This window comes from Choloepus didactylus, chromosome 4, assembly GCF_015220235.1.
Source record: "Choloepus didactylus isolate mChoDid1 chromosome 4, mChoDid1.pri, whole genome shotgun sequence".
Classification (NCBI taxonomy): domain Eukaryota; kingdom Metazoa; phylum Chordata; class Mammalia; order Pilosa; family Megalonychidae; genus Choloepus; species Choloepus didactylus.
In genome coordinates this window covers 191,002,247-191,012,687 of record NC_051310.1, presented here as the reverse complement: position 1 = coordinate 191,012,687, position 10,441 = coordinate 191,002,247, and the positions used below count along the sequence as shown (strand labels likewise).

Below are 10,441 nucleotides of genomic sequence, written 5' to 3'. Positions count from 1 at the left end.
CCATCTCTTTTGAAAGACATAAAATTACAGATCCAAGAAGTGCAGCGTACTCCAAACAGAAGAAATATGAATAGGCTTACGCCAAGACCCTTAATAATCAGATTATCAAATGTCAAAGACAAAGAGAGAATCCTGAAAGCAGCAAGAGAAAAGCAATCCATTACATACAAAGGAAGCTTAATAAGACTATGTGCGGATCTCTCAGCAGAAACCATGGAGGCAAGAAGGAAGTGGTGTGATATATTTAAGATACTGAAAGAGAAAAACTACCCACCAAGAATCCTGTATCCAGCAAAGCTGAACTTCAAATATGAGGGGGAGCTCAAAATATTTTCTGACAAACAGACAATGAGAGACTTTGTGAACAAGACACCTGCCCTACAGGAAATACTAAAGGGAGCACTACAGGGTGATAGAAGACAGGAGTGTGTGATTTGGAACACAATTTTGGGAGATGGTAGCACAACAATGCAAGTACACTGAACAAAGGTAACTATGAATACGATTGAGAGAGGAAGATGGGGAGCATGTGAGACACCACAAGAAAGGAGAAAAGATAACGACTGGGACTGTGTAATTTGGTGAAATCTATTCAACAATTGTGATAAAATGTACAAATATGTTCTTTTACTTGGGAGAACAAGCAAATGTCAACCTTGCAAGGTGTTAAAAATGGGGAGGCATTGGGGGAGGGATGCAATCAGCATAAACTAGAGACTGTAACTAATAGAATCATTGTATTATGCTTCCTTTAATGTAACAAAGGTGATATACCAAGATGAATGCAAATAAGAGGGGGGGATAGGGGAGGCATGTTAGACACTTGACGTTGGTGGTATTGTCTGATTCTTTATTCTACTTTGATTTAAGGTTATTTTTCCTTTTGCTGCTTCCTAGCTGTCATTTTTTTCCTCTTTCTTTTGCCTCTCTACCTTCTTTGACTCTCCCTCCTGCCTTCTGGAAGAAATGTAGATGCCCTTATATAGATAGTGGTGAAGGTGGTGAACACATAAATGTATGACCATGCAGAAAACCATCGATTATTTACTTGGGATGGAATGTATGGTGAGTGAAAAAAACCATATAAAAAAAAATGGGTTGATGACAAAACCTCGAGGGCAATATACTGAATGAAATAAGCCAAACACATTAGGACAATTATTGCAGGGTCTCACTGATAGGAACTAATTACAATATGTAAACTCATAGACATGAAATATAAGGTACCAAGATATAGGACGAGGCTTAAGAATGGGGAGTGGTTGCTTAGTATGAGCATAATGTTCAATTAGGATGAACTTAAATGTTTGGAAACGAACAGGGGTGTTGGTAGCAAGATGTGAGAATAACTAACAGAGCCAAATGGTGCATGAATGAGGTGGAAAGGGGAAGCTCAGAGTCATATATGTCACCAGAAGGAAAGTTGGAGGTCAAAAGATGGAAATGTATAAAACTGATTCCTATGGTGGGCAATGTCCATGATCAACTGTACAAGTACTAGAAATCTCTTCATGAATCAGAACAAATGTATGACAATACAATTAGAAGTTAATAATAGAGGGGCATATAGGGAAGAAATATATACCTATTACAAACTATATACTACAGTTAGTAGTATTTCAACATTTTTTCATAAACAGTAACAAATGTACTATATCAATACTAGGAGTCAACAATTGAGGGGGGTTGGTTAGAGATAGGGGAGGATTAGATAAAAAGACCTTTTCTTTTTTTCTTTTTTCATCTTTCACTTTATTTCTTATCTGGAGTAATGAAAAGTTTCTAAAAATTTAACAAAAATTAAGTGTGATGGATGCACAGCTACTTGAGGGTACCCAGGGGCAAGTGATTGTACACTTTGGATTTTTGGATAATTGTATGGTATCTGAACAATTTCAATAAAAATGAAAAAAGAAAAAAAAGAACTAAATGAAAATTTGCAGTGCTTTTAAATGAGGCAATAGTGAAAATGGACTAACACAGCAGAAAATATTATGCATGGTTTAATAACCATGAGCATTTATTTCTTTCTGGAAAATGACAGTAATGACATCTATTTAGTAAATTCCTACTTCCTTCCAGACATTTAAAAACTATTTTCATCAACATACAATTTCTTTTAATTAAATATTCTGATTCACATTATTCATGTTATAGGTGGCCTAGAATAGTTAAAGAATAACCTCCAGGATGATATCTTAACTGTATTTGAAATCTCTTAGCCATTGAATCCTTATTTCCTTTCTTTTCTTTTCTTTTTTTTTCATTTCTATTCTCCATCTTGGTAGAAGAAGACTTTCTTAACCCCATGATGTGAGGTCCAGGCTATTCCCAGGAGTCTTGTCCTATGCTGCCTGGGAGACTTACACCCCAGGGAGTCATGTCCCATACAGGAGGGAAATCAGTGAGTTTACCTGCAGAGTTGTCTTAGAGAGAGAGGCCACATCTGAGCCAAAAAAAAAAAAGGTTCTCAGGGGTGATTCTTAGGCATAAGTATAAGAGGCTTAGCTGCTTCTTTGCAGGAATATGTTTCATAAGGGAAAGCCCTAAGATTGAGTGCTTGGCCTATTAAATTGGTAGTTCCCAATGCTTACAGGAATATCAGGAATTCCCCAGGTGGGGAAGTATGATATTTCCATATTTTTCCCCAGTCCCTCAAGGAGGCTGTAGAAATCCTTTTTATTCTCTGCCCAAATTACTCTGGGATGTATCAAGGCATCTCAATGACCTATACAAACCAACAAGATCTTACTCCTGATTCATTGTTCCATGTAATTATGGTGTTCAAATAAACTGACCATACCAGTTAAATTAGATAGTGTGCTACAGAAAAGATAATTTTTGCACCAAATGAACATCTCTTCCTTTGGTCTGTCAGACAGAAGTTGAAGTTTTAAAACACAGTGAATATCATCCTTTATCCTTTAGTCTGATTTGCTTTAGACATAACCAGATCAGCTTCATTAATATCCCTAATTGATATCTGATCTCATTTTCAGCTTGTTTAAGTTACTCTGTGTGGTAATACTGACTTTCATAGTTGCAGAACTCTATTTCTGAGTCTCAGCTGTCACACAGATATCAAGGAATGACCAGGTTAAACATAGAAAGCCCAACATCTCAGAATTTAGAAATAACCGTAACAAGTCAGGAATAGATGTGACTGCTGTAAGAGCTTACAATCTAGGAAAATTTACAATAAGCCTTTCCCTGATAACCTATGCTCTCAAATTCAATTCTCAGAGTTTGCACATTATAATTAGTCCAAAATAGTGAGGTGTTATAATGTTAGTCTTTTTCTTCTTGGCTCATTTCACTCATCATAATGTCCTCAAATTTAATTCATCTATTGCAGGCCTCACAACTTCATTCCTTCTTCCAGCCACTCAATATTCCATTGTAAGCATACCCCACAGTTTGCCTTTCCATTCATCAGTTGATATACCCTTAGGACTCTTCCACAATTGCAAATCATGAATACTGCTGCCAAAAATACCAATGTACTAATGTACATTCATGACCTTGTTTCCAGTTTTCCAAGTGTATACCCCATAACAGAGTTGCAGGATCATGTGGATCCCTATACTTTTCCTCCTGGGGAATCTTCACACTGCCCTCTAGATGGGCTTCACCATTCTACTTCCCCAACAATAGTGAATAGGTACATCTCTCTCCCCACATTTTATCCAGCCCTTGTATCTTTTTTGTTTTAAACAGTTTTATTCACACACCATAAAATCCATACTAATTAAACAAAAAAATGGTTCATTGTATAATCACATAGCTATACCTTCATGACCACAATCTAAATGAGGACATTTCCATTTTTTCCCAAAATAAGAAGATTAAAAAAAGAATACAAAATTTGAAAATAAAATAAGATAAGATAAAAAGGAGAAAAAACAATAACACAAAGAATCCCATATTCCTCCCTTATAGCCACCTCTTATTGACATTTAGCTTTTGTATAGTGCCTTTGTTATTTTTTTATTGAGCTTGTTCAGATACCATGCAATTATCCAAAGATCCAAAGTGTACAATCACTTGCCCCTGGGTACCCTCATACAGCTGTGCATCCATCACCACACTTGATTTTTGTTCAATTTTTAGAAACTTTTCTTTACTCCAGACAAGAAATAAAGTGAAAGATGAAAAAAGAAAAAGAAAAGGAAACTGTAATCCTCCCCTATCCCTAACCAACCCCCCTCAATTGCTGACTCATACTACTGGTATAGTACATTTGTTACTGTTCATGAAAAAATGTTGAAATACTACTAACTGTAGTATGTAGTTTGCAATAGGTATATATTTCTTCCATATATACCCCTCTATTATTAACTTCTAATTGTTTTGTCATACATTTGTTCTGGTTCATGGAAGAGATTTCCAGTATTTGTACAGTTGATCATGGACATTGCCCACCACAGGATTCAGTTTTATACATTCCTATCTTTTGACTTCCAACTTTCCTTCTGGTGACATATATGACTCTGAGCTTCCCCTTTCCACCTCATTCACACACCATTCAGCACTGTTAGTTATTCTCACATCTGCTACCAACACCCCTGTTCATTTCCAAACATTTAAGTTCATCCTAGTTGAACATTCTGCTCATATTAAGCAACTGGTCCCCATTCTTAAGCCTCATCCTATATCTTGGTACCTTATATTTCATGTCTATGAGATTACATATTATAATTAGTTCCTATCAGTGAGACCCTGCAATAATTGTCTTTATGTGTCTGGCTTATTTCACTCAGTATATTGCCCTCGAGGTTTTGTCATCAACCCATTTTTTTTAACATGGTTTTTTTCATTCACCATACATTCCATCCTAAGTAAATAATCAATGGTTCTCTGTATGGTCAATAAGGGTAAAAAGAGAGAGACAAAAAATAAAAACCAAGATAGGATATGACATAAAATCCAAAAGACATAATGGTAGATGGTAGCACAATATTGTAAGTAGTCTGAATAAAGTTGAGTGTGAGTAGGTTTGGAAGAGGAACTCTATGGAAGTATATTACAATGTTACTGTTAGCTATAGATGTTAATCTGCATTGATTGTATTTTTCCATATACTATCCTGTTTTTAATACCTAGCTATGTGGATATACATTTGTTCACCTTCACATAAAAACATTCTTATATTTATATATTTAATTATCATTGTCAACTCTAACTTTTGCTATTATACAGTCTCAGTCCTTATCTCTCTCTTTCATTCTGGTGTCATACATGCCCCTAGATTTCCTTTTCCAAACCTACTCACACTCAACTTTATTCAGGCTACTTACAATACTGTGCTACCATCTACCATTTTGTCTTTTGGATTTTATATGTCATATCCTATCTTGGTTTTTATTTTTTTGTTGTCTCTTTTTACACTTATTGGTAGTCTTCATTTCTATATTCTCTAACCCTCTCTCTCCTGTCTTTTCCTATCAGCTTATAGTGCTCCCATTAACATTTCTTATAGGGCAGATTTCTTGTTCACAAACTCTTTCAGTGTCTGTTTGTCTGAAAATATCTTAAACTCTCCCTCATTTTTGAAGGACCATTTTGTCAGATATAGAATTCTTGCTCAGCAGTTTCTTTTTCCAGTATGTTAAATACACCATTCCACTGCATTCTCACCTCCACTCTTTCTGCTGAGGAATCTGTACATAGTCTTATCAAGCTTCGTTACATGTGATGGATCACTTTTCTCTTACTGCTTTCAGAATTCTCTATCTCTGACATTTGACAATCTCATTATTAAGTGTCTTGGAGTAGGTCTATTCAGATCTATTCTGTTTGGGTTACACTGCACTTCTTGGATATGTAACTTTATGTCTTTCTTATAAGATGGAAAAGTTTCATTGCTTATTTTCCCTTTTATTCTTTCTCCCTCTTTTCCCTACTCTTCCCCTTCTGGGACACCCATGACATGTATATTTATGTGCTTCCTCTTGTCATTCAATTCTGTGAGACCCTGCTTATATTTTTCCATTCTTCTTCCTATCTGTTGTGTGTAGGATTTCAGATGTCTTGTCCTCTAGTTCACTAATCATTTATTCAGCATCTTCAAATTTGCTGTTGGAAGTCTCCATTGTGTTTTTTTATCTCTTCTTTTTTTGTGCCTTTCATTACCATAAGTTCCATCAGTTGTTTTCTTTTGAACTTTTAAGTTCTTACTTATGTTAACCCATGTCTTCTTTATATCCTTCAACACTTTTGCCATATCTTCCCTCAACTCATTAATTTGATTTTTGAATTGATTAAACATGTTTTTTTGAACATCTTTAATTAGTTGTTTCAACTCCTGTATCTCATTTGGACTGTTAGTTTCTTCCCTTGACTGGGCCATATCTTCATTTTTCCTTGTGTAGTTTGTGATTTTTGGTTGTTCTCTAGGCATGTGATTTTCTTGATTAGTTTATTCTAGAGGTTGTTTTCACAGTTTTAACTAGGGTTTTCTTCTTGGTTGGCTTTGATCTCTACCTATTCTTTGGCATTCAGTTCAAATTATTCTAGACCACTAATTCCAGCTGAATTGAATCAACAGGGCAACCTTGCAGTATTATCAATTCTATATATTTTATTAAGTGAAATAATGTCAAGAATGAAAACTATATCATTTTCTTCCTTTTTTTGATTTACACATATATATTTTCTAAAACTATTTCATCTCAAGTATTAATTCCTTACTGCTTCTGAAATGAACTACCACAATTTAGTGACTTAAACCTCACATAAAATTATTATCTAAAAAATCTGGAGGACAGAAATCTAAACTGTGTTTCATTACACTAAAAATGAAGGTAGCAGCAGGCTTCATTTTTTCTGAAGTTTCTATAAGACAACCTGTTATCTTGACTTTTCCAGCTTCTAGAGCTTCCTTACACCTTGGCTTCTGGACTACTTCAAGCCAGCAATCACATCACCCCAATCTCTGCTTCTGTCATCAAATGTCTTTCTATGCTTCTAATGCCCCTCCTTCCCTTTCTTTATAAAATATTTTATGATTACCTTGGGAATACCAATTCATTCAGGATAATCATCTCATCTCAAAACCCTTTACTGATTCCATCAGCAAAGTTCATTTTTTTCCATGAAAGTTAATATTTTCACAGGTTCCAGGAATTAGGATTTGAACATCTTGGGGAGGTTGGACATTATTCTGCTAACTTCTTATATGTTGGCAAATTTTTGGAAATGGAAATCTGATATCTTGTACTTCTCTTATTTAATTTTGTTCAATAAAATAATCCCACAAGAGTTTGAACATTATATTCCCTTTCTACATTGCTAAAATACAATATTTATTCTAATCAAACTGTATATGAAATCTTCTTTAAATAAAAGATGAACAATAAATGATTTGTCTCAGAGTTTCCATAAACACTTGCTACACTTTAATTCAGAAGTGATTATCAAACTCAGTAAGCCAACCAGGCACATCAGCAAAGCATGTGCTTTATTTCCAATGAAACAAGATGGAAAAAATGGAATTTTTCTGCCAGCTGTGATCTCTTATTGGTCAAAGTAAACCCCATGGAACATAGCTTCCCTTGAAAATTTAACTCATGTATATCTGGGTGTCTAGGGAGTTCTATGGCATCTTGTGTCTAAATAATGAGAGTAAAACCTTGGAAATAGTTAGGGGACTTGAAGAGACAAGGCACAGTCATGAAAAGAACTGGCTGGGCATACCTATGAAATTTAGGAAAGACCTGAAACAGCAACTGCAGGGGCCCCTCATTCTGTATCTGCAGCATAAGCTGTAGCTCTGAACCAAGTCAAATTTAGGGATGTCCTGGATAGAAAGCCCTGCAAGTGTATAAATCTTGGGTGGGGCATGCATTGAATTCCTTTAAGAACATGAGATTAAGAATAGGTAACAATATCCCAAAGTCAGAACTACAGCAAGTGTCATTTTGAAAATATAAACCCAAGTCCAAGTAATTGGAAGCCCATGCCATTTTCACTAATGATTCATTAAGTAACTTGTGTTTTGAAGGATGTGATTTTATACCTTAATATTTTATATGCATCTTGATACTTTCTGGCTGTAAAGACTTTTATACTGAACCAATGCCCATTAAAAAGAACATAGACATTTCTAAGATTCCTCATGTTTTATGTTCAAAACAAAATCAAGGAATTTTAAGTCTCTATAATGGGGCTCCTCTTGTCCTTTAAGGTCTAGTTTGACCACAGCAGTATATCCTTCTCTCTTAAATTTCACAGATTCCAACTCCCAATGTTTGCATTGCCATAATCCTCTGAGAAAGGTAGAAGTTTATGTCATAACATTGGGCCTCCTTATTCCAGAAGTAATATAAACACTTACTACTCCACTTGTCCTTCATTTTTTATATTCCCCTAGCCTTATATCCCTTTACTGGCATTTTTCTCTTCCTACTCTTCTACTTTTCCATCCTTCATTTTCTTTCTACATCTCCATGAAGAACTTCAAAACTTTATTTCCTTCTCTCAAATAGTTATTACTCTATGTAATTTGAAGTCCTTCCAAACATTATGACCTCACCTGTTACCTTCTATTCCATATTGCTTCTCTAGATGTTTTTTCTCTTTAGTGCTTATAAAGGCATTTGACAAGCAATAAGGATTATCTGGGTATGAGCAGATTGTTGGTGCAGAAGTTGTAAAAACACACACTACATAATTCCACAAAAATATATATGAAGCTGAATTAACTAAAATGTAAATATCAAAAGATTTCTTCAAAAGCAATTCTAACCACAAAAGCAGTATGAGATATAATGGTGAAAGGTGGTTTCTAATACTTAACAAAAAACTAATCTTTCCAAATCATAGTTCAAAGATCTAGCAGAGTCCATTACTGGATGTTAATAGTTATTAATGTTTAACCAACCACAAAAACTATTGATTTAGTCATGGACTCATGAGGTTATATCATGTTATTTAGAACCATTTATTAAATGCCTGTTAGAAACTTTAATGTTCAGATATGCGTGCTTAAAATATTGCTTCTTGATCTCCAAATAATCAATATGGCTGTAAGCAAACAATTATTTGTTTACAGTGGTATCTTCTCTTCCACTAGAGTTACCTTTCTCATTATTTGCTTCCTCCCTCAGGCTTTTTCAACATTTCATCAACATTTTATTGTTTAACAAAAATTCTAAACCAGAAAGCCATTGTAGAAATCCATTCATGACAAACACAGTGATGAAAAGATGGCTCATAGTGATTATGATCCTGAGGTACCATGCAGGAGTCAGTCTACATCTCACCACTTTGACACAGTTGACTGCAAGGGAGGATGCCAAATAGTCTGGCCAGGGAGGATGCCAAATAGTCTAGCCAAGGAGGAAAGCAAAAACCTTCATAATCAGCCAACCAGTCTCTGCTACAGGGTATATGTTGTTCTGTGTGACTTCTGCAAGTACTTTATCAGCAGTACCCAAATCTGTCCATTTTATCACTACTAAAAATACTGAAATATTATATATATGATATGTGTATATAATATATATATGTAAACTTTGTGTTTATCTGTCTCTGTTATAATCTCTGAATTTCTTCATTGGTACAGGTTGTGTTTAACTGAATTTCAAATTCAGACTTTTAGTTGAATATTAAAAATAAAATAATATATCAAGGCAAAAATTCCAATCAAGTTAATCTGCTTAAACTATTTTTTCAATCTTTACCACATGTATATGTAGCACATATTCATAAATAAGAGCTCAGGAGTCTGAACTTTGTACATTGACCGTAGAATATATATTGACATATGCTATCTTGAAGTTATCCATTAGAAATTAAATTTATTTTTACTGTACCAGGGATCTACTCCTGGATATATTTCACAGAGATGTTCAGTCATGGATCAACAGAGGATCACACACAAAGTTGTTAATTGTGGTGATTCATATAGAATTCAGTCGTTAATAATTAAATGTTTGTTACTAAAGAAAAATATGCATTTATTATATGATAGGTATACATTGTAGCAACATAATAATATTACTATTATGGTAGTGGAGAAAAGAAGGCAGCAAATAATTGGTGTATATGTAGTAAAAGAAATATATCTCAAAAACATAGTTGAATCTGCAGCCAATGAAACTGTCTCCCTCGCTCTGTGGGGGAATGGCACACAGTGGCTGCAGACAGCAGCCCCCTTGGTAGTGTATGCAGCACGTGAGAGTTGACCTGAAAGACCTTGCAGATAACCTTTTCTGTTGATGGTCCTGCCTGACTTCATGCAGTCCCCAATTTAGGATCTAGAAAGGTATACCAGAAAGCCCCAGGTTTTGATGGCCAAGGTCCACATCAGCCAAGTCATAAAGCCCATGGAGATCAAGGTTCAAAACAGGAAAAATGTGATCAAGGCACTGCAGAGGGCAAAGTTTAGGTTCCCTGGCCACCAGAAAATCAAGAAGTGGGGCTTTACCAAGTTTTACAT

General features: G+C 35.0%; 1 pseudogene; it reads left to right on the top strand.

The window, feature by feature from the left end:
* Positions 1-10,086: 10,086 nt before the first annotated feature.
* Positions 10,087-10,210, top strand: LOC119533669 (annotated as a pseudogene).
* Positions 10,211-10,441: the final 231 nt, after the last annotated feature.